Below are 27,427 nucleotides of genomic sequence, written 5' to 3'. Positions count from 1 at the left end.
TATTGTTACAGTGGGGATACTGCAACACGTGTATAAGACAACGAGGCCTGTGGAAAAGAAATCTATACGGAGCGATTCTTGGTAGATGTTTCAGAGATGTTTATTTCTCCAGCCACATGGCCGGAGCTCTGCTGAGGAACTGCGGCAATCACAGGACCCGAGGGTCCTTGCCCACGCAGGGGAACACAAAACAACCAATGGGGAACGAGGCTGACCAGGGGCAGGGAAACCCCGTGCCTCCCGCCCAGGGCCCCTCTCCCAGGACCACATGGCAGGGGGGAAGGGACCCCGACATAGTATATATGTGTTTATATTTCCATCATGGATAACTGTACAGAGCTCATCACTCTGATCACAGAAATTACCCAAACTGGAAGCTGATCACTTTGAGCAGGTCCTGCTGCTTATGCAGAGCAATGCACATAGCAGCATCCTGTTTTCAGGACGGCATCCTCCCAGCCAGCAATGGTAGTTTGGTGTGCTTTCTCCAGTTTGGGGACAAAAAGTGGTATGTACAAAATTCTCATTGGTGCCAACATTAGATCATTTCTTCTAACTGACTGGGTAGTTAGAATGGCTGCAAAATCCATCTGTGCCAGGATAACTGGATTGGGATAGAACAGGACTTGCCTAGGGCGGAAGTGCAGGGTGCGTAATGATCTGTGCCAGTGGCTGGAGAGGACGTGTTTGGTACGGACATTAATGTGATGGATAGGTTGAAAGAATACTGAGAACCTTCAGGATTTCCAAATCAGGAAACCAAATTACAGTGTGATGTGGGTGAACTTAATAAAAAAATAATGATGCCAGTGAAACTGTAGACCTTCTTCATAGCGCTCCATCAGAACTGCAAAAAAAAGATCTTAAAAGGAACAGAGTATCAGTGTAATAAACTTTAGTGCACATTTCATTAGGCTTGTGCCAGAAAAAACAGCAGGACATGCTGTAGCAGTGATTCCGTTTCAGAATGGCAGCTGTGCTCCCATCTTGTACCAGTAGAAACTCTCCTATTCCACAAGTAAGGCAATAAAACCCATAACCATTAGTCTCTTGTCCAAATCTCTCTTCTGACCCTAAGCAGATTTCTGAAACAACCGTGGAGAAACCTGTATGACCAGCCCAGATTTTTCATCAAATCCAAGAGAATGCAGAGGAAGAAGACTCTGAATGGATCCTTTGGCCAAAGTGGAGTTATCTCCCAAGTGGGAGAAAAAGACACTCTTTAGAGCAAAATTCCTCCTCTTCTGAAGGTGATGCCTAAGTTTTTTCCATTGACTGGAGGGAGACTTATTGTTATAAATGTCTTTGCTTTAGATGTCTAAGATTGGATGAGACCACCCTACTTGAGGAGTATCCAGTAAATATGCTCAGTGAAGCCTCCTCTCTAATACCAGGATGAAGAGCCCACTATACATGCCTTGAAATATATATTGGTTGGGTGCTTCTGCAAAGTCTGTAGAAAGAATTCTAATGAGTTTCTAAAAACTGGACCTGATGCTTTTAAAATTATGTCATGTACCTTTTGCTGTTCAGTTTCAATGCATTAAATTTTTCAGTTATTTTTCACTGCTAAAAAAACAGTGAAAAAAATGGTGCAGTCATATGGTTCTTACCTACAATCAAGGGTACCTGAAGGAAATTAATTTGTGTTTGTTTGAATGCACTGAATCTTTCCTAAAAAGACAAAATTCACAATACATTTCCTGATATCCTATACATCAACATTTATGTTACACTCATTTTTCAGTGAAAACAGGCTTTATCAGTCCTGGTCATGCCTCTGTCTTAATTTGTAATGATGTTTTTCAAGGCACCATAATCTGAATAAATTGATGAAATGTCCCTGTGTACCTCAAAAGCACCTTTATCTTTTCATTACAATATAGGTGCTCTAGAGCATCCATCCATGCCAAATTAAGGTCCCGGATTGTAAAACTGACTTTACCATCTGCTTTGGGCATGGAGTTCAACCAAAAGCCTTCAGAGGCTACCCCCCATCAAAGAGTAGAATCTGTCTTCTAATACAGAAACTTGGCCCCCAGACTGGCACAGCAGATGAAAGCACAGGAATCAAAGGCAATTTGGGATTCAAACATATTAGCCAGAAGGAATAGATTGAAGAATACAAGAGCACATTTCTCTAAGGCTAACATGTGCTCTGATTTGTATCTTGCACTTTATCTCGGTGAGACTTCACAAGCAAGGTATGTGCAAGTACAGAATTTGTTGCTTTGCATTTTGAGCTGTACTTTTGATTCAGCTGGTGAGAAAGTCAGAAAACAATTAAGGAAGCAGTTGTTTGGGCTGGTGAAAAAGAACAAAGAAAATTATGGTGACAAACTAAATGCTCACATATGAGCAGGGACAGATAGTCTCACCCAAATGTTCTTAAAGAGCAGGCAGAGATAATTACAGAGGCATTATCAATCTTTTTTGACACCTCATTAAGAGCAGATGAATTGCTAGTGGACTGAAGGACAGAAGAGCCAAGAACAGCCAATAGTTAAGTAGGTAATAAGCAGGAGAGACAGATGTGGACCTTTGAGGCAAGCTTCAATACCCAAAGAAACTATAAAAGGCTTTATTCCTATTGCTATGGCTTCCAAATGTACAGGTTTCTGTGCCTGTGGGAGGAAATACTCTTGGGTCCAAAGAGAGGCAGTAAGATGGGCAGGAATATGTCGAGCTCATAGTTGCTGACTGAGAAGTAAGACAACCCCCACTCTCCCCCCAGCCATTCCTCATATGTCACCACCAAACATTACATTTTATATTTAGAATATATTCGGACAGAATACCGAACAAAGAAACAGTTATGATCAATAGAAGAATCCAGGTAAAGGATTAGACACATGGTTGCCCAGTGATGGTTAATCTAATTTAGGCAATCCTTGTACTGGGGAGTGATTTTGCATACTAGGACTGGATTTAGTTTAGTAGACAGAAGCACGCAAGCATAGAGGCTAGAGGTACAAGAATGGGCAGCCATATCCTGGCAGAAATAAATTAAACCATGCCCTGAATCTTCATTTTTCTTTCAAACAAATCCCAGGCTGAATTACTCGCATTGTTTTGGAGCCCTTGAATAGCATTCCAATATTTCTTTCCACTATGGGGTAAATTGTTTTGCTCCATTGATTTTAACACAGCTCTTTTGGGGATTCTTTGTTAGGATATGTATGAATGTCCATTAAGAAAGAACAGCAACAGTACCATTAATAACCTGGGGCAGATGTTAAACTAATATAAAGGCAATGATGTTATGCTGATATATGCAAGCTAAAGATCTGTCCTACTGAATACTCTGAGAAGTCACTTGCCAAACCATATTATCAGTGCTTCATTGCCTTATTTTCTGTATGCCTGAGAAAAGCCAAAGAAAATTAGATCCTTCTTATACCACTCACAGCCAGGAAAGAATCTGTCATCATCAGTCATGAAAACACTTGAAATATGGATGCAGTGTCTTCATTGCCATGGTCTTCCACGTCTAGCTTATTACCTTGCTTTAGAGGACAGAGCATTTTTTTACTGTGCATGGGTTTCAGACATTTTTGTCAGCAGAGCATGGTGGGGTGGTGGAGAGGATAATGTGTTTTACTGCAATCTCTTCTTTGATTTAGAATTTTATTTACTTCATTTATTTTCAGGTACTTGATTTTTCTATGTATGTCTCACTATTATGCATAGACCATTAATCTATTCTGAGACCTCCAACTTTCAACTTTTGGTCATTCATAGCATTTTCAGTCATCTTTTGTAGCTATTGTAGTCTTTGAACTGTATGTTACTAGATTTTTTTAGAAATGTCAGGATATGACATTGGCAAGTGCCAAGTGATCCTCATTTCTTCCTCCAGAAGCCAGCAGACAACCAGGTCTGTGATGTGAAGTCTCACTCTTAGTTAGGACTGTTTTAAGCCCTTATTTCATTACAATTGTAGCTACTGTTTTCATTTTGTATCTAGGATGGGCATTAAACTAAAAAGTGCAGCTGCTTTCAATTATACTCTAATTTTCTGTTTCAAGATAGCTTTCATTTTTTGTGGCATCACTTAGTTGCCCTGCCCCCTTCCCCGCTGTTTTCTGCATTCAGAGCTTTTAACCACTAGGGAGTTATGCGGGGATAGGAATTAACAGACGTCATTTGCCTCTGCTTCTGGTAGCAAGACCAATTTCACTTAGTGAAAAAATTATGTTCTTACAAGTCAACTAAAAACTTCTGTCTATGGGGAAATTCTGGAAGAAGTTGCTGAAATTAATAGGATGCTCTTAGGGAGGTGCCACAGAGAAACCTTTTGTAGGCCTAGTCCTCCCTTCTCCTTCTGTATCTCTCAGTCCGGGGTTGGGGTTGCCTTAAGAGAGGGGGCCATTTGCTAGTGAGATGTAGGAAAGGCAGCAGACACAGACTGCACCAGCAAAGATAGCATTCCTGTGTGGAAGGGAAGGGTGTCCCAGCCCCATGAAGTCAGTACTAACAGGAGTCATGAAGACCCAAGTTAGGAGGGAGAGATAAGGACCCTGGCACCTCTGACACAAACCTGGAAGACACTGAAGGGTTCCTATGATGCTCTTTTCTAATGCCATGGTTAGGCTGAACTTGCCACAACTGTGGGAAGGTTGAGCAGCCTTGGGGTGAGACACCATTGCAAAGGCAGCAGGGGAAACAACACAGATCCTGGGAATCACTGGTGTAGCTGTAAGTGAGTGTGCCTTCATGGCAAGCAGGAGACAGGCTTTCCCAACCTCCCTTTAGTGAGGATGATCTCTGTGCTTGTTTGATGATGAGGTTTTGTTAGCTTCCATCAAAATGAATAGAAAGAAATGAAGAGCAATATGTGAAAAGCACGCTGAGTTTATTGCATGGTCATCCAGGATGCAGAGGTGAAGAACTATGAGCAAGGGCAGTGGGGGTGGTAGCCTCATTCTTCATTGTTTCCTCAAATTAGTTAGAAATCTTTCCTCTTTGTTAACAGGAATTTCAAAGTGAGGGCAGCCTGCTCCCATACAAAGTATCCACATGAGCCAACAGGCACCCTTTTGGCAGATGAGGAGGCTTCCTCTTACTTAGCAGCTGAAAAATGGAATCTGATGAATTAAACTACCTCTTGTAATTAATCAACTGGCTTATTTATGCCTCCTAAACTGAAATTTGAAAGCTATCTGGAAACCTGAAGTACCTTGGGGATAAAATAATGGGCATTAAGGTTATTTTCTAGCAAATGAAACTTTGGGAGTCTGCCAGCAGTAGTCAGGCTTAATGGACCATACCTAATCGAAGCAGGGAAAGGCATGAGCTGAAGTCTTTGACTACCTGAAAGTTAATAGAGTGATGAGCAAGAGTGACCTCTCTCAAGATGTGAGATAAATAATAAATGGCCAGAAAAAGAGGTAAAGAGCTAAAAATAAAGTCCAACTACACTGTGGTCCCTAGTAGCAGTGGTGAGGATCATTTCACATTTCAGTGTCTCCTCCACTTCATTGCAGGGAAAAATGTGTTCACAGAGCACCTCACTAAGCAGGTTTTTTGCCCCTTGCTGTTCAGCTCCAAGCTCTCTGTAATGAATGAATCAGCATTCTAGCAGAGCCGGGAGGGGAACTTGCACATCTTGGCTGGGAGCCATATGACACTGAGGAGTGTGGTTGGTCCTTCACATCCACACTGGGAAATTCCACTGACTCTGAGGAAGCAGTTGCCAAGCAAGGGCTATGGTATTAGGAGGTGAAAATGTATTTGTAACATCTCCTTTTTAGAAGGGAAAAAAGAGATGTCTTCAATGAGAAATAGTCTGAAGAAGGTATTGAAGGAGTTTATTTGACTCATGCTAACAAACTCTGGGACAGAACAAATTGGTTTTAAATGGAGGAGCTGGACACACAGTCCAGCTGACCTGAAAGAAACCACAGGCAAGGAGTAGGTCTGTAGAAGAATGTGGGACTTTATGAAGCCTTGTGGTGAAAAGAGAGAGATGTGGGGGCAGGTTGCTGAATCCTCTGACTGCTGCCTTCAAGCTCATACCTCAATGTGAATGGACACACACATATAGTCACATGAAAGGCATTTACTGAATTTGACCAATGTAGGGAATCCATTTTCCAGATTAAAGCAGGTGAGTTTGGTGACTGAGTGAAATGTGACAGAAATGTCCAAACCCCAGGGTCCAAATCTGAGCTGAGAAATAAAGAGCCCACCTCAAATTGCAAAGGAAGGAGTGACTTAAAAGGGAAGAAACACAGAATCACAGAATTGTTAGGGTTAGAAGAAATCTCTGGAGATCATCTAGTCCAACCCCAAAGAAAGAAAACATTCTGCACAAAGCTATTGCTTTTAAAAGAGAGTAATAAGATAAAGCTGTCCCCCTTGCTATGCACTGAGTAACAGCTCTGAAGGTACCTTCAGTCAAGGAGCAGGGGGAAACAGATTAGATTCATCAGAGAGCTGAGACTGAGCAGTAGGGAGCTATGACAGGAACTGCAAAAAGGGAACAAGTCAGAGGCAACACACAGAGACAACGGTCTCTTCACAAATCCTCCTTCATATGAGAATTTCCTGCGAGTGGCTGTCAGGAAGAAAAGACAGACAGGATAATGTCGAGTATGATCATGCTGGGGATGTCAGAGCAATGATACTGCAAAACTTGGGGGAGAGAGAAGAACACTGAAGCAAATGGCAGAGCAGGGCTTTGGGAACATGAACTCGGAGGAAAACAATTCCAGTACAAAGGGAAGCAGTGTTGTAGATGCACAAGCATCATCTTGGCTCCAGCAAATGCATTTGGGAATAAACACAAATGGTAAAGGCCATTCACCTTGGTTGCATTAGCAATCTCCACAGTTCACAATAGTGCAGTTTTGATTAATCAGTTGTGCTTGCATGTAACAAGGCCCAGGCCAACATCAACTTCCACTGGAACAGATCCTGCATGTCACTGCTGATTTGCCTGTGTGTTCCCTCCTTTGCCTGCTGACTTGGTCTTCACAGAGTGTGGGTTGAGACATACTGTGCTTGCCATACATATTTGTCCCTTTTTATTTGATACTACCACCAGGATGCTTCCCTCTGCTACTGCTATTGCAGGCTTTGTTTCACTGCAGAAATAATGCACGTCCTTGGGTTCTTTCCTCTTTCCATCACACGTCTTCTGTGTCTAGTCTCTGAAGGTGTTTTTAAGCACAGTGCTCACTCAGCATCTTCTGGCCTATGTGACATGTGAGAACAGAAAAAAGATATTTACTATTGACTCTTAATTTGGTCTTAGACAAGAGGTGAAAGCAAGAACCACAATGAAAGGCAGAAGACACATATTGGAAAGATAAAAATATTTAATTTAGGCCATGTGTTACATGCATAGGAATCTAAGGTCCTCTTTTATGTAAAACTTCATGGCCATCTGGGTTTTTTGAAGTTGCTCAAATAACAGCTTCTGATGTCACCTACAGTGCCATTTTTTCACATGGCCACTTGTTAGCCTATTTCAAACATTGTTGGCATTTTAAGAGGCTTACTGGGCAGTTTCTAATTTATTTGAACTGTGTAAATCAACGAGTCAGAGGCTTCTCTTTGGTATCAGATTATTCTCTGTTAGTCTACTGCAAATTCCTCTCCTCTTTTCCATCACATTGTAACTACAGTCTTCCATTTGCAGGGAAATAATCTCACACAAGTAAAATTCTATCCAACTCCCAAAAATGCCAGGAATCTTGAACTAAGCTTTGCTTCTCTTACACTGCTTCACAGTCCATCTCTGATGGAGACGATATTTTTCCCAGTGAACGAAATAATGAGAGGCTTTCAAATCACTTGATTAATTTTACAGCTTTCAAAGCCAGCACTGCATCCCACAGCACACAGGAAGGAAGTCCCAGAGCTCTGTGCAAATTTTCCATTGATGCTGTTTTCACCTCCTAGCACTGAGCTGCAACAGGACCCAGCCCATTGCTCCTCCTGCAGCCCTCTGATAATGCCACTGGCGACACTTTTGTTCTGGAAATGTGACAGCCCCACCTTAACTTCGGATTGTAGTTTATAATCAGAAGACACAGAAAAACTGCGCCACCATATTTTCCATGTGTCACTGGTGCAAAGTTCAAACTGGCTTTTTTGGTTTGCCCTCGGTATGTGGAATGAGCCTGTCACCTTTTGATATCAATGTTGGATCAGTCCTCATTTGTAATGAGCAGGGAAAAAACTGAGAAATCACTTTCACTCATTTATAAGCAATATCCAAAGATTGCTAACAAAGACTGGATGAACAGAGCCTGGACTGCCTCTCTGCACTGCTTGCTCATCAGCCAGTGTGAATGTGTATTCTGTGCATGTGAAACACAATGAAAACACATCTGCTCCTTTTCATGTACACCACAAGTGTGACTGTGGCCCATGAGGGCCTTTTCCCAGTGCTGACAGGTGGCAGAAATTGAGTTGGTTGCAAGACCCTAAAAGTTAATGAAGGCAGACATCTGCAGCAGAGCAGTCTGTAGCTGAGCCACTTAGAAAACTCCCTGTGCAGCCAAGAAAGAGAGAAGACACTTCTGTGGAGCCTTAATTTAGATGTCTATTTTAGGGTGGGCTGAATCACACTTTGATGCCCATTCAGTCCTGGCCTCCCCTGGTCACCATTCAGCCCAGGTGACCTACATTCAGGTGAGTGATTCCCACCCCTGCTTTACCCAGGCAGATGAAGTGCCACTCCAGAAGAGCACTTTGGCTAGGTGATGTCTGTAGCGGAGCCAGCTCTGCCTTCCCTCTTGTAATCATGACTGCTTGAGAGGTTATTTTGGGGCACTCGGGAGCAGTTTAAATTTGCTCTCCCCAGTCACAGGCAGTTTCCTCTGTCTGGTTGTGAGCTCCATCAGCTACTGCTACTGGAAATGCAGTTTGCACCCCACTGCATCAATAAAGGTGAGTCAAGCACAGTAAGGGACTCTAAAGGCTCATTTCATTGATGTTTGCTATTATTGAGTACATACATAACATTCCTGCAAGCTGGAGACTGCTGTAATAAGGCCAATCTCAATAATATGGAAAGGCATCCTTCCAGGGAGAAAACACAATGGCTCACACCTCTTTCACAAATTGTTTCTTACTTGAAAGTTTCAGAAAACAAAGTTCTGTTTGCAGGATGTTTTCCTGGTGTTTCTTCCCTGCCTGGAGGGAACCTGGGGACAGACACAGACAGCTCTTCTCAGTTCAGAAAAAGAATACTGTGATAACTGTGATAACCGATTCAACATGCAACAAAAAGGGTGAGTATGACCAGTGTTGTTAGAGCACAGACATCCCCACAGGTGGGGGTAAACCCTATAGGTAAACCAAAAACATGATCTCAAGTATAAAATCACCCTCACATGCCCATGCATTGGACATCTCCAAGAGACCCAAGTGGTAACAGGAGGGAAGATCTCAGAGTGACTCTTGTCTGTTTAATCAACTTAATGCTTAAGGAGTTTTTCTTCTACCACACCAAGCGACTTCTGTCTGACTAAAACCTATTTTTCAAGGCATTTTCTTCTTAACAGAGATGAAAATCAGAAACAGATTCACCATCCCTTTTTAAAAATTTGTTTCAAAGATTCATACCCCAGTGTTAAAAAAATGGTGGGTCTTCTTGTCCTACAACCCTTTCTGGCTTCCAAAATTTGAACTTGATAACCCCTGTTCTTGTTTCTTGCTGAACTCTTCTCAATAGATTAAGTATTCACTGTGCCCTACCTTTCTTTTTTCCCTACTTCAGCTGCTATCAAGCCACTTCACAATAAATAGCTCAAACCCTCTACGAATAAACCATTTTCTCATACTCATCAGGCTTCCAATCATGTCTGCACATTTTCATTTTCCAAAATGTTTTTCAAGATGCCTGCATCAGAGCTTCATGCAATAATTCAGTTCCAGTGAAATCACTTCCCTGCTCCTACTTGTTTATCTCATGTTTATGTAGCTGGGCATTACATTTGCTTGTATTGCCAGAGCATCACAGGGGGATTCTGCTTTCCCTCTGGCAACTCTGAGACTCTTCTCACCATTGCTCCTTCCCCAGCTCTGCAGATACAGCCTACGGCCTGTGTAACTCAGCCATATTAAAAAGCTCTGTTTAATTACACTCCCTACACCTAAACTCCCTACATCATTTCATATAGTTATCATGTCCTTATCGTAATTTCTATTCCAGCAGCACATGTGATATTAAGAGATTTGTTTTAAATTACAGGAAAGCTGCATTTAATTCCAGATCACTGATGAAATTGGTTGGTCAACACTGTTTCTAGTACATACCACCATGGGATGCCACTAGAAACATACTCATTCAGAGAAAATTTCATGTTAGCAACAGCTTTGCAATCTGCCATTTAGAGAGTTCTAAATTCATCTTATCCAAGCTTTATTGACACTAATTGCTCATTTTTGCAACCTTGCCATGCAGTTGCTCATTTTTTAAAAACTCAGATTATCCTATGCCAGCAAATAGTACACATTAAACCATAGAAATTTTTTATGTCTATATGACAGTGTTTATCAGCCAAACACATAATTCATAGTAAAATCAGGCTGTATTGACAAGATTTTTTTTTTTAACAGCATCATATTAACTGTCATGAAATGGTATTCACACATTTTACCTCTATTTACATCTTCGTTAATTAAATCTTGTTAATTTTTCTCTTATTTTGCAAGGGAATAAATCAGGATGGAAAGGTGATTGCCCATATTAACCCATTTTTATCTTTTTACTGTACTATCACCAAAGGATTGAAGCAATTGGCTGTATATTTTGATGCAAGTTACTCAGGTCTGATGATGTACAAACATTCCTCTTAAAGACATGCTAGAATTTTTCTTACTTTCCAGTGGACTGGAAAACATTTGAAGCGGCATAGGCTTATCACCTGCTTTTCTCCAAATACAGAATATTAATATCTATTGTCAACTTCTTTCTTTTTTTGTCTATTGAAGTTACGAACAGTCCTATTTTCACTTTGCAAAGGTGGTCTTTTATAACTTCATTTGTTTGTACTCTGACTCCAAGAGTCCTTCTTGTGCTAAACCTGGCAGACCTTTTTTTCTGTAATTTCTTTACTTTCCTTCATGTGTTTTCTACAGTGCTAAGTTCTAACTGGTAGTTGTGGTTTACCCCTTTCTAACACTGTTACAAAGCACCAGCCCTGTGGTTTACATTTACTTCTTTACTTACATTAGGAGGTTTAAAGCAGAGAACAATTATACCTGTATAATAACAGCAACCCAGAGGGCATGAAAAGAAGATTAACACCATTTCCTCTGTCACAGTCTGGAAGAAAATAACATCTTAAACTTCTCCTGGTACCCCAATCTTTGACTTTGCTGGACGCCTAAGCCAGGTAGAGCACACAACACTAATTTACCCTTAAGAGGACCAATGGCCTGAGAGCAGGAGATTTCAGGCTTAATATAACACAAGTTGGGAACAAGTTTCTGAGTTGAAACCATCTTCATGCTCTCTGCAGCCCTGACCTGCTGTAACTCTACTGAAGACATTGAGGTCAACATTTTAGGTTTGTCTCCTAAGAAAATAAAAATATTGCAAGGATCCTGGAGCTTGGAGGCTTGAGCATTTTTTTCTTGTGGTTAAGAGTTCATGTAGTGGCTGTTAGTTTTGGGTGACAACTGAGGTGTAGTGAGCTGTGCAGAGCAGCCATTATATTTAGTGGGATGGAGGGGTTGGTAGCCAGGATCACAGAGTAACTCAGGTGGGAAGGGTCAGGAGGTCTCTGGCTCAAACCCCTGTGTAAAGCAAGGTAAGCTTCAGACCACGTTGCTTGAGGGTTTATCCAGCTGGGTCTTGAAAATCCTCCCAGAGTGGAGACTGACTGCACAGCTTCCCTGGGAAGGATGATTTGCTGCCTGACTGTCCTTGCAGTGAAAAACTTTCTCCTTAAATCTAGTGAAAATCCAGCTGTCTGTGGACCACCTGTCATGCCCAAATATGAACAGCTTGGTTCCATCTTTTCAGTGACCTCCTTGTACTCACCAGGCAACTGCTGTTAAGTCATTCCAAAGCCATTGTATCCCCTGATGGAAGAAGCCCACCTCTCTCAGCCTCTCCTCACAAGGCAAGTGCTCCTGCCCTGATCATCTTGGACGCTCTCTGATGAACTTGCTCTGGGTCATCGGTGCCTTTCTTGTGTTGCAGGGGACAAAGCTGGACACAGTACTCTAGACGTGGTCTAACAAGTGCTGAGTAAAAGCTTTCTTCATCTAACAGCTGTTTTTCAGCCACAGTCCTTTTGTTTCCACAGTTTTTCCAGATCCCTTAAGTGGATTTCTCGTACCCTGCCTCCATTTTTCGTGTCATTGCCACTTCAGTACAATTTGTTGCCCTGCTTTTGAACCTCTCATACCTCAGCCTTGCAGTTTGCCTGAATAATCAGTATTCAGAAACAACAGTGATATTTTGAACAGATGAGCATGGATCTGGTTTTGCTAATGCTGGCTGCTGTGGCAGACTATACAGCAGAAAGCAAAGAAAATCAAAAAGTTCTTCTGTCCCTTCCCAGAACAGAGAGTGACAATAATGGATCAGTTTCCTACAGCAGCCATGGGAGCCTTTTCTTTGCTAACAAAGTATGCCCTCTCTTCCCAGCCTACAGCAATTTGTATCAAGGAAAGCCTCTCAGCACTGCCTTGTTATTTATTCTGCCTGCATGGCCCCTCAGTGCAGTGGCTGCCGCCAAAGGCAGACTCAGGATGAGGCATTGCCAGAGAATGTTAAAAGCAGAAAAAGTCCCAGAAGCCACACAAATGGATGCAAAAATGTACGTTCTCTTCTCACTCCAGGAAAAAAAGCAGCAACTGTTAGTTGTACACAGGCTTCACAGGGCATTTAGGCTAAAGAGCCCTGAAAAGTCAGGGGAATCATTCCAGAAGTTGTGAAAATGGATGTGATTCTACACACAGAATATTGAACATTTCATTTTATGAGGGCTGCCTGCATCACTTGCTACAGTGGCCAGATAGACCCCTTTAAGATCTGACTTTTCTATTAGGCAAGGAGCGAACCTCAGCCATGGCCTCCAGGTTGGGGAGCTCTGAAGCAAATATGCACAGGAGCACCCAGTATGCTACAAAAACTGTAATTAATACAGGAATTAGGTACCCCTGCAAGGAGAGGACAGAGTACATAAAATTCAACAACTACAACAAGGCAAATTTTCATGGCATTCTAAGCTTGTTTGTTCTTAGAATTTCAAATTACCTTACCTGCCTTATTCCACATGCTCTGTCACAATCCCTTCTCAGACCCAGCCTTCTCTGTCCTTCCCAACTGGTGATCCTGGAAACCACCTTTCTTTCCCAGGGTCTCTCAGCTTCTTCCTGGTAGCGTCCATCTTGGGTCTCTCCACCTGTGTGCTCTGAATCAAGAGCCACAGAGCAAACAAGGTTGAGATTCATCAAGCCAGTGGGAAGTTGTGCAAAGACGGAGGTTTTAGTGCTCTTTGACAGTGTGATTTGGAAAGTTTTCTAGGGGTAATTGGCAATCAGTTATGGCACTTAACAGCAAGACCACATATGACCATGTTGGGGTGCCTGTGGAATAGGTGCAATAAACACACGAAAATGAACCCATGTGATCAAAATCTGCAAGATATCCTGATGTGCAAATAGGAGGACAAGCAAAATTTTGGGGTTCTTATTTCTTATGAGCATGTTTTTCCCATCCTTCAGCTCAACTCATTCAACTATTTTCCAAAAACAACACTGTTCTCTCATCTGTGATATCTCAAGGAAGTAGAACACAAAAAATAGAGAAGCTGGTGACATGGTGATTGGGAAGCTCCATTTTAAATCAAGGCTGTTGGGCACTTTCAATACCATAATTAAGGATAATGCAAACCATTTTTGCCTACTGGTTTGCTGTGGTAGATCAGGATTTTCCTCAAAATCTGGAAGAATCAGTAATTGAAAAGATTATGTAAATCTGGTCAGCATATCACCAGCCTGGGAATGTATTTAATTTTAATCACTGAAACATGTATATTGACAGTTGTAGGAACAGACTGAAAGCTCATTAAGGTCTGTTCTAAACTGGGAGCTTAAAGAGGAATTTAGACCTGATCCTCATTTGCCTAAAGTAGCAATGAGGTATTTCAAGAAAATACTTTGTTGAGAACAGTGAGGAGAGAAACTCTGCTCAAATGAAATGGCTTTTTTATGTTATAAGATCTATTCCATACAATCCAGTGCACATAGAAGGTCATTCAAGCTCAGGGAAATATTTTTCCCATCACACTGTTGCTTGTATCCAATTTCTGGAATAGAGCAGTGTGCAGTGGTTGTGCCAACCACTGGGGGAAAATGTCTGCCCCAAACATGCACAGTTTGAATGCATCAGAAGGCTAATAAACAGCAGGAGGCTGTAACCCTCGTGTTACAGAGGCTGACCCAGAGACACTGAGTGACTGTACTTGCCAAAGGTGACAATGGGAATCAACAGCAGCACCAGGCGCTGTCTCACGGACTGGTTTATTGTCCCTGAAACTATCAGTCTCTGAAAGGACATCTTTCTCTCTGATTATTTTTTCTGAACATGCTTTGCTTTTTAACGGGTTGTGAAACATAATCAAAGAACATGTTCATTACTGATGTTTGTCCAAGAAGTTTCTACTAACATCAGCCTCTTTTCCTCCATACAATGCCAGTTTCACAGATCCATTTGCATCACATTGGAGAAGTCCTATTCATGCATCATTTGCAATATGAACCATCTGTTTTACTCAAAACAGAGATAACAGACAATGCTGTCTCAATACTGAAGGGATTCATTTTTTAATCTTTGTGCACATTTGTTAAAATAATCTACCTTTGAATTTCAAGCTAAAAAATACTGTCAGAACATACACTGGCCTGCAAAGATCATAGTGATTTAATTAAAAATGTATAAAATGTCAAAGTTGGCTTAATGCCCCTGTGGGAAGGAAATAGGGCCAAGTTTCCACCCGTCTTGAGTACATACTGGCTTATATGAATTGCACTGGAATGAAAACAATTTTTTCAATCAGAATTAATTATAAATTAAAGTTAATTAAGCTATTTACCTTTGATGGCAACACTGGCCCATACAAAACTATATACAATCTCTATTGTAATGCTGAAACTGTTCTATGGTCCATTCTCAGGATTTCATGTCAGAGGAACCAGTAGCTTCCTTTTCAGCTTCAGTAGAGTATTAATATATTCACATCTACAATAGTTATTCCATCTCAGCAGAGAAGTAGCCAATTTTTCCCCTAATTAAAGCCTCATTATACCATCTTAATAGAAACACATAGCTCTCTTCCACCTCAAAACACTTGCTAAGTTTTAACAGTGCCCAAGGACACTCCATAAATCAGTAGTGGCAGTACAATTAGTACTGAGGATTTCTTGGCTCTTAGGTCTATATTCAGCTGCTAAGCCAGCTCTCAGTTTCCATCCCCTGCCCATTCTTTTTGGTCTATATCAAGTTTTGTAGGTCATAAATACATGCAATGTCAAATGAAGTACCCCTTATCACAGCCTGCCCACTCACTCAACAAAAAATATATGCAGAAAAGAAGGTGAGTGAATATTCCTTGTCAAGGAATAAACCATTGTATATTTACCAAAAGAGATAATGTGATATACTTACACCCTGAGGGTTCATGGGCTATTTTCTTCCCCTTTCTGACAGTATATTCCTTGTGCTATTCTGACAATATAAACTACTCTAAATAGAAAACAAGGAGCTAGTTGATTTTTTTTATAAATGTGACATATTTTTATTTAACATCCAAGCAACAGCTTCACAGATGGGGTTGAATTGCAAAGCAAGCTGTTCCCTAGCACCAGTGGAAACACCTTCCCAGTAACATTAAAGGGAGATCTTCATGGACTTAAGCTTGTCCCTGGTTAACCTGGCACACAGTACAGCAGGATGGCTGCATCCCTCTTACAGTGTTGGTAGCAGACAACAGGTTAAGGGACGGGACGAACCACTCATGTCTTCTCTCTCTGCACCCAAACAGGCATAACCAGACAGATACATTTATTGGTATTAACTCTCAAGGTTTTCTTCCCTTTTAGATTTCTTTGCACTGCCTGTTTCCACATTTTGTAAGGAACTATTTCACAGGGCAGTGTCATACAACATGCTTGGTACTACTTCTCTTGGTGTCTAACCTAAACCTTTCTCTTACCTATTTTCAGCTATGACTGTGCATTTCTTTATCATTCTCTTCTCCAATTCTACAGCAAAATAAACTTTCCTTAGATATTGAAAGGCTCTCCTTCATGAATGAACGGTGTGGGATGATCATGTCTCTGTCTCTGCTCATAATGTCCCTGAGCATGGAGCCCAGGATCCGATTTGCCTTTGTGACTGCAGCAGCACAATGGGGACTTGTGTTCAGCTTGTTGGCCAACAGGACCCCCACAGGAGAATCTACTTCTGCACCAGTCAACATTTCCTATAATTTTCTTCCAGGTCCAGCTACCTGACCTAACTCTAATAATGAGCAAATCTTCTTGTAGTCTCATCTTCATGTAATTTTAGATGCTCTTTCTTAACCTCACTTTCAAATCCTGATGCTAGGAAAATGCTTATTTTTAAATCTATTTTGCATTTAAAACCCCCCATATTAGTACCTCACTCCATCTGCCATCTCTATCAAAATTGGCATTTGACTACTGCATGTTTGATCTTGTTCAGTAGTGTCCTTTGCTGTAATTTTCTTTCCAAAAGCCTTGGTGAATTCCAGGGGAGGAAATGCTCTCATCATCTGCACTGGGATTTTGTACAGAATCAAAATGAACAACTGTTCTCTCTTGTGTAGTGACACATTAATGCCAAATTTCTCTGCTTCATCTCCACAGATCTTCTTGGTTCTCAAATGACCCATAATCTGTGGAGCAGGAAGGATGAACTGAAAGCCCTGATACAGCAAAACTTTCCTGAACCCTACAGATTGCAGTGTCCCACTTGTGTAATCTGAAGATGTCACTGCTACATGGATAAAAGGAGCTTAGTTTGGAAGCATAGAAATGTTCAACTCATTAGATTTACCAGGCCTTCAACTGTCTTTCAGATGTGGTTCAAAGTGCTAGCTCGAATCAATGTCTGTTGGTAATTGCTCTGACATCCAAAATTTTTACTGAACCAGATATTATTTTGAGTCAAAAGAACAATTTTCTTTTTTTTTTTTTCCCACAGGCACAGAAATGAGACAGATGCCCACCTACCCACTGACTCTTTCCCTTTTATTAATTTGGTGTTTTAAGGAGTGAGAGTCGGGGTGAGGGTGTGTGTTGGGCTTCTTCTCTTCTTTATCCATCTGGGTGTCTCACTGAGAGAAACTGTGTTTTTCTCCTCTAGAATACAACTGAATAAGTTCTACCTTCTGTATTGTTTTATTTCAGTTCAATAAAAAGGATTGAATAAAATATGACATAAAAGTCTTGTGATTATCTCATATGGTTTTTCAGACAACTAAATGACTGGTAAGACGTAGAAGTGAATGAGGAGAGAGCTCACTTTTATACCACAGCCCTCAGAAAAGTTAATTTTTCTGACAGAAGTTAAATCTGCATTTTTCTGTAAGGCTACCTTAAGCATAACCATCTTAAAGGGCTTATATCATGTTGTAGCTTCTGGGTATTTCTGTATTGTTGTCAGAATAAAGGTAACTCTGATGTCATGAAATGCCAGTAGCACCATGCCCAGCATAATGCAGGTAAACTAAAAGCAATGCAACCTTTAAAAAAACATCAAGCTGCTATTTAGCTACTGCACATATTAGCTATCTGGCACCTCAGGCTAGAAAAGTGGATGATGCAAGTGTCTAACCTTTAGTGCAAATATATTTGTTTGTGAATTATCCAAGCTTTGTGACCTGTGGCTTCCTAACCAAACTTACCTTCCAGCACAGAACAACATGGATGGGATATTTTTCAAATCACGGGGAGGAAAAAAAGAAGGAGGTTTGGCTAGAGAATGGGAAACAGAAAAACCACATAGCAGGGAACAGGGAAAGTGATTCAGTCACTGCTTAATGAGAATGGGAGACATGCAAGGAGCTGATGCAAAGCATGACAGCAAGAAATATAAGGGAAATATAATGGAAAGTTGTTACATCAATTTAGACCTAGTCAGGCACCATGGACCCCATGCTTTTAAACAGCCTGTGAGTCCACATCCCCCTTCCTAATGTCCAGTCACCTGTAAGTTGAATATTGTAGGTTAAATAAATACGATTGTAAATGACAACGTTTAGCTGTCTAATTACCTGTTTGTCCGTGTAATTTATTTGGCTTGCAAATCTATCTCCAGGAAGGTGGGAATAATTTAATTACTCATCAAATGCAGGAAAACTTGGCAGGCACAGGTGCTGAAAGTGTTTTCAAGCATAGTATAATGAGGTATTTTATTCAGGTAGTATTCTGACTGGGGGTTCTTTGTTGGATTCTCAGTTGAAATTACGATGTACTGTTCTGCTCCATATTTGTTCAGCTCCATATTCACACACAAAACATATACTTGTTTCAGCTTTTAAAAACAACCTTTTTAACCAAAGAAGCATGCAAGATACTGCATGCTTGTTTCACTTGAATGTTTGTGCACACCGTGCTTTTTTTTGAGTCTGAACAGAAGGCAACAGCCTATAATTAGTAATGATGAGAGATCTATAAATATGTTTAATATTCTTTTTGTTTTCCAGGAGATTGTGTGACTTTGGGTTTTCTTTAGCAGGAGAACAGCACATGATTCTAGTAAATGATATTAATGACAGACTCAGCCCTGCTCTTCAACAGCAAGAGATACTCTCCTTAAGACAAGGTAGGATAAATAGGAAAGGCATGTAGCTATGTCCAAGGGAGATTGTGATTGTGGAAAGTCAACTGTCTTTGGGCTTTGAAGTGTTTCTTTATAGGAGTGAAAAACTGAAAATATGAAAATGGAAAGTCTCTGCAGACTAGTGGGATGTAGGCAATGGTTGTTGTGCAATTCATTTAGTACTGGCAGCTGCCTTCCAGACCCTCTCCTGCCAGAACAGAGATGAGTTTATAGGGGAAAGGAACTTAATTCCCACAGTGGCATGTAGAGGTGTGGAGAAGCATTACACACACTTAACTGCATTATATCCTGCTTTCCTTATGTGATAATCCTCACACTATGCATATACGTAAATAGGTATTTGTTTTTAGCACAGCCTCCTTATCAGAAAACTATTTTGAAAGTCCCTCCAAATAATTTTCTAACTAGCAATTTATCTTCTTTTGATATAATGATGATTGTTCATGCAAATGCAACACGAGCTGAACAGCGATATCTCTCCAGGATTAGAGCTGCAGAGTGTCCAGCCTGGGAGACCAGCTACAGTAATACCAACACATCCCTAAGCAGAAGGATAGCACCTGGCAATGCACAGAACACATGGTAACTCTAAACCCAAGATTACAGCCTTCTGCACCCTCCTTGTTCACCGTGTACACATTGGTGGCTCTCTCAAAAACAAGCCTGAAGCAACCTGACACACAGATTAGGAACCCACTACCTCCATCACAAACCTCCATTTCAGATGTAGGCAACCTGCAAGGCTTGTCCTTCTGTTCACATCTGTAGAAAAACACTTAATGGATTTGAAAAATGGAGGAGTTCTTTAAGACCTCTGTCTTAAGTATTCATAGTCCTTGGGACATTAGTTTGGAAAAAGTTCATTGCCACCAGTCTAAAAACAGTTCAGTTATTTTAAAGTTTTAAGTAGTCCTTTCTCCTGTGCCTTTGTAATTAACTGTTTATTTTATATAATTCACCTTACATCATTTCAGTTATATTTGGCAGGTGACCAGCTCACAATTGTTCCAGACTTTCTCTGCAATTTATGGAAATGAGTAAAGATTTCATTATCCACACACAGAGCCCAGTGGAGTAGTTCAGGCACGTACCAGAGAGAGGTAAAGATGCTGCAATTATCCTGCTACAAGGCATGAGGGCTGAAAATCCTGAGGTTGGGGACCTGCAAACACACCCCCCCCCCCGCCCCCCCCCTTCCCTGCCTGTGCTTTCAAAGCCTGCTTAGGACGGGCATCAGCCGTGCTGCCTTACACTGGGAATGGGACAGTGTCATTGAGAGTATCCAGGATGAAGTGCCAAGTTTCAGCTAGTTTTGGAGTGACACCAACTGCACTCAGACACAGTTCTCTCATTGCAGCCTGTCTGGTGCCTGGCTATAACCTGTTAGAGTATCCTTTCCAGCTTGGGTCCCAGAAGGAACCTGTACACGCTGCCCTTGTGCATCCCCATGACAGATATACTCAGCATGGGCTGGGTTTTTTTAATTCCAAACTGCTTCCAAGCTGCTGTGTAAAGCTGCTACGTGTAACACAGTCTGTCTGTCACTGATACCCAAGAGCATCCTGATCCAATATTGGAGGGGGCCGTGAAGTTTCAAAGAGGTTGACCAGAGAGGTTGTGGAGTCTCTCTCAGTGGAGACACACAAGAAACATCTGGACACAATCCTGTGCCATCTGCTCTGGGACAACCCTACCTGACCAGGGAGGCTGGACCAAATGACCCCACTTTGGTCCTTTCCAACCTGACCCACTCTGTGATTTTGTGATTCAGTGAAGTCAGTGTTTGTTTGAAAAAATGCCAGGCAAGTAAAAGACATCACACTGCAGCTCACTTAGCATGACTATATACCATTACCATGACCAGGGACATTTTTTGCCATGATCTCAGTGATGATCACCTGCCAGTGTCACTGGGAATATGGTACTGTCGTGGAAGTGAGAAAGACACAGCAGAAAAAGAACATTTGAAGGAAATTACGGTAAGAGAGGAGCATAGGTTATAACATGTAGTGCATAAACGTGAAGTACTTGGCACTGTCTGCTGGCACGCACAGAGACTTACTGTCCCCAGTCCAGTGCAGGTCTGGCTGCTGGTGGTGGAGCAAGAATTCTCCTCCCACTGGCACTGGCTGCTGGCACCTGGTGAACTGGTCAATCTGACATCAGGAAATGGCAGTGACAGATCAGTGTTTGTGCCTGATATGCTTACAGCCACACCAAGCCAGCTGTTTTCCACATGTCTCTGATATTTGCTCTCTCCAGCTCATTAGCTGGTGGTCAACACAAACAGCAGTGGTATGAGGCACAGCTCTGTGTGACACTGCTGGTCTCAAGTCTCACCTGCTGCAGGTGAGGTCTCATGTCTCACCTTCCACTGATGCCAGCCCTGCCCATAAGGGAGCTGTCCTGCCTTCCTTGGCTCCCAGGCAGCGCAAAGCCCAGGGAGGTGGGGCAGAGTCATCTCTCTCCCCATCTGTGTGAGGCTGAATACGCTTACCATAGCCTGAAACTTCACTCTAGGGACACCAGGAGCTGCACAACAAGCTTGTTACATGCAGATAAGGCAAAAGTCACATTTAATTGTGCATGAAATAAAAATGGACCCCCAGGTGGAGGTGGCAGGGTCAGGCAGCTGAGCCAGCCTTAGTGGGGCTCTGGCACTGCATCCTAATGCCAGTGCAATTTCCACAGCCTCCAGCTCCACAATCACTCCTTTGATGTGACTCAGTGATCTTTTCAGGTGGGTAATTCCACAACCTGATCTGCTTTAGCACTGGAAAAGGTTTATACCTGACCTGAATCTCTGCTTCTTTACACAGAGTTGATGAGCCTTCATTTTATCCCTCACAGCTTTGTGTAAGGGAAACTGCTTTTCTCTCACGTCTTTTCACATTTCAGATGTTTTTACAGCATTATTATATTCCTGTGGATTTTGGCTTTTTATTGAAGTGATATGACAGAGGGGAAGAGAGGGCATACCAAGAAAAGACTAGATAGAGATCTCCATATTAAATTATGGGGGAAACTGAGCAAATATTTAGTGTGTGTATATGCATATGTTGAAGTAAATACTTATAGGAGGATGCTGTATTTTTGTATTCATAACAGAATACATAAACATACATAAGTAAAAATTGATTTTCATCATAAAAATGTTTCCTTAGTTAGCTGCTCTTTTAATGCTACATGAAAATTCTTCCCCCCTTAAAAAAATGGAATTCTGAATGCAGCCAAGCTCAATTAAAACAAAGTCTCTGTGAGAGAGGACCAGGGAGAAGTTTACTCATTTACATGTCACTTACTGAGTTTTGTGAGCATTTTTTTCAGAGCAGCTGATCCCAGAGCAGGATACTGGCACAGATGCCTCAGTGGCCTGATCCTATACAGCAGGCTTTATCTCTCTGCTTTTAATCTAATTAATAGGTCATCAAGAATACAAACATTATCTGAATACACGGTAAAGGAGTCACAGAGCACAGCAGTGTGGGCCAGTGCATGAGCAGAAGCCCTGTAATCTCCAGTGCCCATTTGTCATAATGTCTTTAGCTCATCTCTGTGCTTCTGCAGCCAGTAAAGCTGGCTATCTCTAGGCACCCTACCAGACACCAGATACCCAGTGCTTCCCACAGGCGTGGGATAAGTGATGACAGCTTTGGCAGTGGCTCATATCCTGATCACACAGAGGTAGGGGATGGCACAGCCCTGTGCTTTACTCATCCTGTCCCTGCATCTCTGCTCTGCACAGAGGACTTGTGCCCAGATACTTCTTAATGGGTGAATAGAGCTCAGACCCACACTAAAAATGGCTCAAGCATACACTGGACAGGTGCTAATGCTGCTGTGTTGGGCTTGTGCAGGCTACACATTTTGTGTGGCCAAGCAGGGCTTTGGGTCGCAGATAGCCAAAAGTCCACCACCTCCCTCGGGGGGCCAACTGCTGACCCATGAGACTGCTGACCACTTTCCCCTCCCCTTGCAGAGTTTACCAACAGAGCCTCTCTCCAAGGCAACTCATCTCTATGCTCTTAGCTGATCTTCTCAGGGTTTACACTGCAAAAAAAGGTCACAATTGCGCCATTCCCTGGGTATGAAGAAAACTCAGTGGTTTTCTTTCTGTGAAGCCTGAAAGGCATTTCAGATCTTGAGCTGCTGGAGAACCAACAACCCTCCCCATGATTTAATTTACAAAGGCACTGACTTAATTCCCAGAAGGCAGTGATCATGCTGGCTTTAATCAAGAGGGCTGTGCCTAAGAAGAATAAGAATTCCCCTCCAACTAATTTTTACTGCCTAGTTACATGAGAGCAGAAAGCCCTGCTGAGAGAGGGTAGGAATGGTCTCTCCCCCCCGCCCCTGATACAGCCAGATCTGTCCTAGTGGGACAGATCCATGACTGCTTCCCACCAGCTTTACTTCAGTGTAAATGTACTGACCAAAAGAGCTCATCTCTTCAGTCTCAATAAGCTTATTTTACCTGTACTTCCTGCAGCTAGTTCGTGTTTTAATGCTACAATGCTAAGCCTAAATGACAAAATGATCAGAGGGGAAACCTGGGGGAAAAGTAATGATTTCTAGCTACTCAGAGTCTCCATTCTGAGGGAATCATTTGCTGTGTTTGGAGGTGCAGGTTTCCCATATGGCAGGGAGATAGGGGAGAGCTGGCATTTCCAATCATCAGCTTCTGAAAGGCAAACTGAGTGCAGCCTGTCTGCTAAAATCTGGCGAGGACTGAATTATGCAGAGAAGAAAGGAGGACTGTATCATTTGCACAGCATGCTATATATTTTCTTTCTCTGTGTTCTCGTTATGCCTCAGCAGTCTTCTCCACCAAAATACTGAAATACAATCCTTCCTTCTGAGAAAACAGTGAATAATTCTTTTCTAGATAAATTCAATCCCAGGAAAGCCACTGATCTTAATGGCAGAGTAGCTGATTGAGCTAAGTCTCAATCCACTTAATGGCCAAATAATCCAAAGTCTGCTATTAAAATTTTCATCAAATGATGCTGGCAGGGAGAGACTGACTTTTTATAACAGTTATTGCATGAGACCATTCCCTTAAAAACAATGCTTTTCCATAGCCAGCATGCCTCTCTGGCTGGTTGGACCTTGCATATTGCTGCAAGTGCCCCTCCTGTTAGCACTGTGGCAAGTGAGAGCTGCTGGCAGCGTGTGGGCCAGCCAGCAGCGTGTGGTGTGTGCAGGGCAGACGGCTGCTGTTGTCAGCCACCTCCAACGCCTCTCCCACAGCAAATGTCACATAAGGGAGAACTGGAAAACACATTTGACTTACAAAACTATTCCCATTCGCCTTCTGTAGAGCCTGGTGCTCTACCTCCTCTCTGCTAGTGGCCTGTATTTACTTTTTCTGCCTTCCATTCCCACCCCACACCAAGAGGAAGGTGACCATTCAGGCCTGGGCTGACACTACACCTACTTTACTACCTGTTTTCTGCATTGACAAATGTATCTATATTAAGGCATCTTAAATACTATACAAATATAATACATCCATTATGTTTTGTATTTACTATTTTAAGTTTTAAATTTGTCTATATTAAATATTTATTTTCCCTAAGGTTGATGTATTCCTCTGTGATTTTATCATCCTACCTGCATTTCTCTTGTTTCTCCAATAATAAAAGTTGTCAGAACTGAAGGGAGAGTTTGGCCACTTAAGGAATGGCTTCAGTATTTCTAAGAGAGCTGCTGAGAAACAAATTTGTATTTGATATGATTCCATATTAGCAGAAGTTGACCTTATCTGAGCACAGCCTTAAAAGGAAAGTCTGTTCAGTCTCAGGCTTGAGAGTACACAGACATGTGGACCTTATGTAAGTAGTAATAAGTGTTTACAACATTGCTCAGATATCTTCATTGTTCTTAGCTGTACTTTTGCAATACTTTTGTTTGTTCAATTTCCTTTCTCTACTGTAATCTTAATGTAGTCATAATGGATTTGATTATATGTTGTTGTTCTTTCTTGGCTTATTACAAACTGCTGGCAAACAATCCATGGCTCAAATGGGCTCCTGCAAAATCGGCTGCTTAATAATGCCAAATAACAAACAGGTCCTTGGTGAAGAATCTGTAAACCGAACAAAAGGACACATCTCTGCAGTATGCTAAACAAGCCTCTGCCTGCAGTTAGCAGCATGACTGACAGGTGAAGATAAAGGGCAGCAGTAGAGAAAACAGTTCTTTGAAGCTTACACAAAATACCTCTTTCTACAGAGCATGCATCACAAATGTAGCAGAAATGCTAGGGACTAGCACACAGGATGCATGAAAACTTCTTTGGCATGACCTGGATGTCTGATTTCAGCCCCTCTTAAGAATAACACCCTTATCCCAAACTTAAAACTATACAAAGCCTCATAGTCTGTTTGTGCTCTTCTCCTTCTGGGAGCCAACAGTCTCGATACAAGATGCCTATTTGTGAGTCATTGGATAAAAGAGACACCAATCTGTCTGGGATTTATAACAGCTCTGTGAAAAATCCAGATCCTCATTTCCTTTCCATTTTTTCAGGCACTTATAACAAGCTCACTTTTGGGTCAGATGCAATACTACATTCAATCCTGGGATTTTATTTCCTTTAAAAAAAAATTTTAACAAAAAAGTTAAAATAAAGCATCTATTTATTAATTTCACTTCTGAGACAAGTTTGACACCTCCATCACTTTCATCTGCCATCTCTTGCGTTATGCTTGGCTTGTAAACACTTTGGGCCAAAGACAGGTTTGCTCTATAGTGTTTTCGATTGCCACAGTAATAGGAATAGAAAATAGTAATTATAATCTGCTGGTGTTTGTTCATAATAACAAATAAATGCTGAATGTTTCCTCAAGTGAAAAAAACCACCATGTCTTGCTTTATAAATCCTTAGATTTGAACTAATCACTCATGGAGTCATTTTCTCTGCATCTATGTGATTTAGACTTGCATCCCTGTGGAGGACACCTTGCAAGCACAGACCAAAGTTTATTTGGCAAAACACAAGCATGTGTACTCCTAGTGCTGGACTGGGCCTCCAGGGAGCAAGTGATGGTTGCCCAGACACAGCTGGGTGACTCTGCGCTGATTAAATTGAGGGGTATTAATGCTAACTGTTTCTTTAATCTGCTCTCATTCATACTGAGTCTGAGCAATGGTCTGAAACATCACTGCACTCCCTGGAGCAGAGAGCCCTCTGTTAAAGGACTGGATTATAGGTCCAAAGAGGAATTTCTTCAGCCTTACCTGTCTGAACCAGCCAACACCAAATCACGCATCAACATAAAACCACAGCACACTGATTTTACAGACACTGATACATTTCCCAAACAAATCCATGCAACCTTTTCAGTTTTCTCCAAGTCTTAACTGAGTTGTGTTATTGTGGCTGTAAGCAGCACAATGTATAAATATTAAAATGTCACCTCACAGGAAGCGGAACTCTGTGAGACACCTGGCCATCAGTAGGACAGAGAGAAAATCATAGAATGGTTTAGGTTGGAAGGAACTTTTCAGGTCATCTCATACAAACCCCCTGCAGTGAACAGGGACATCTTCAACTAGTCAGGTTGCTCAGAGCCCCATCCAACCTGACCATGAATTTTTCCACAGATGGGGCTTCCACCACCTCCTGGGCAATCTGTTCCAGTGTTTTATCAACTTCATTGTAACAGACTTGTTCCTTGTAGCTAGTCTAAATCGACCGTCCTTCAGTTTGAAACCATTGCCCCCTGTTCTATCGCAGCAGGCCCAGCTAAAGTTTTTCACCCATCTTTCTTGCAGGCCCCCTTTAGGTACTGGAAGGGGCTGTCACATCTCCCTGGAGCTTTCCCTTCTCCATACTGAACAACACTAACTCTCTCAGCCTGTCTTCCTAGCAGAGGTGCTCCAGCCACTTGATAATCTTTGTGGTCCTCCTCTGGACCTGCTCTAACAGGCTCATGTCTTTCCCACACTGAGGCAATGTAGACATGTAGAAGGTCATTGTGACATGTAGAAGGTCAGAAGACTCAGGTAGTTTCTTCCTATTTAAAATATTTTGGAATAGAGGTCAGGTATACAGTCACTTTGAAAAGAAAATCACCCAGATCCCGGGATCTGAGCACACTATCCACTGCCATACAATGCTGGCACAAATGCTAGCATGTTCCTATATTGCTAGAGTTTAGCACATAGAAACAACAAATGTGCCATGACCAATTTTATTCAGCAGCGTTTACAATCCCTGATGCTTTTTCGCCACACACAGTAATTTCTTACCAAGGCTGTCACTGGAACCTGCAGAAGCTGAGTTTACCTGGCTGCTGAAAACACTGGAAACAGACCAAAAGAACCTTTTCTTCTTACAGGGATGCTGGAGACCCATCTGAAACACAGAACTTACCTTTTTAGGCGTGTCTGTCTGGACAGTGTGTTCCATCCTCCCTGTGTGTGCACAGTCTTGTTCTTCACATAATCAAGGGTAGGTAAAGAGCAGATGACCCATGTGGCTGATCTTTGCCCAGCATAGCAGCTCATGGTCCTTCAGCCTGTATGGGGTAAAGTTATACTCACTGACACTCAGTGGGAAAATTTAAGCTTCTTTCCATG

At 41.9% G+C, this 27,427-nt stretch overlaps 1 long non-coding RNA gene across 1 annotated transcript; it reads right to left on the bottom strand.

Annotated features, from left to right (window-relative positions):
- Nucleotides 1-229: 229 nt before the first annotated feature.
- Nucleotides 230-27,427, bottom strand: LOC116443554. Its single transcript, XR_004239971.1, has 4 exons — nucleotides 27,222-27,427; nucleotides 13,234-13,385; nucleotides 9,087-9,158; nucleotides 230-7,198 (listed from the first exon to the last, which is right to left on the bottom strand). It is a non-coding gene; the product is annotated as an uncharacterized LOC116443554 (long non-coding RNA).

Source organism: Corvus moneduloides, chromosome 1 (genome assembly GCF_009650955.1).
Source record: "Corvus moneduloides isolate bCorMon1 chromosome 1, bCorMon1.pri, whole genome shotgun sequence".
NCBI lineage: Eukaryota > Metazoa > Chordata > Aves > Passeriformes > Corvidae > Corvus > Corvus moneduloides.
The sequence above is the reverse complement of the archived record's forward strand: the minus strand, read 5'-3'. Positions and strand labels throughout refer to the sequence as shown.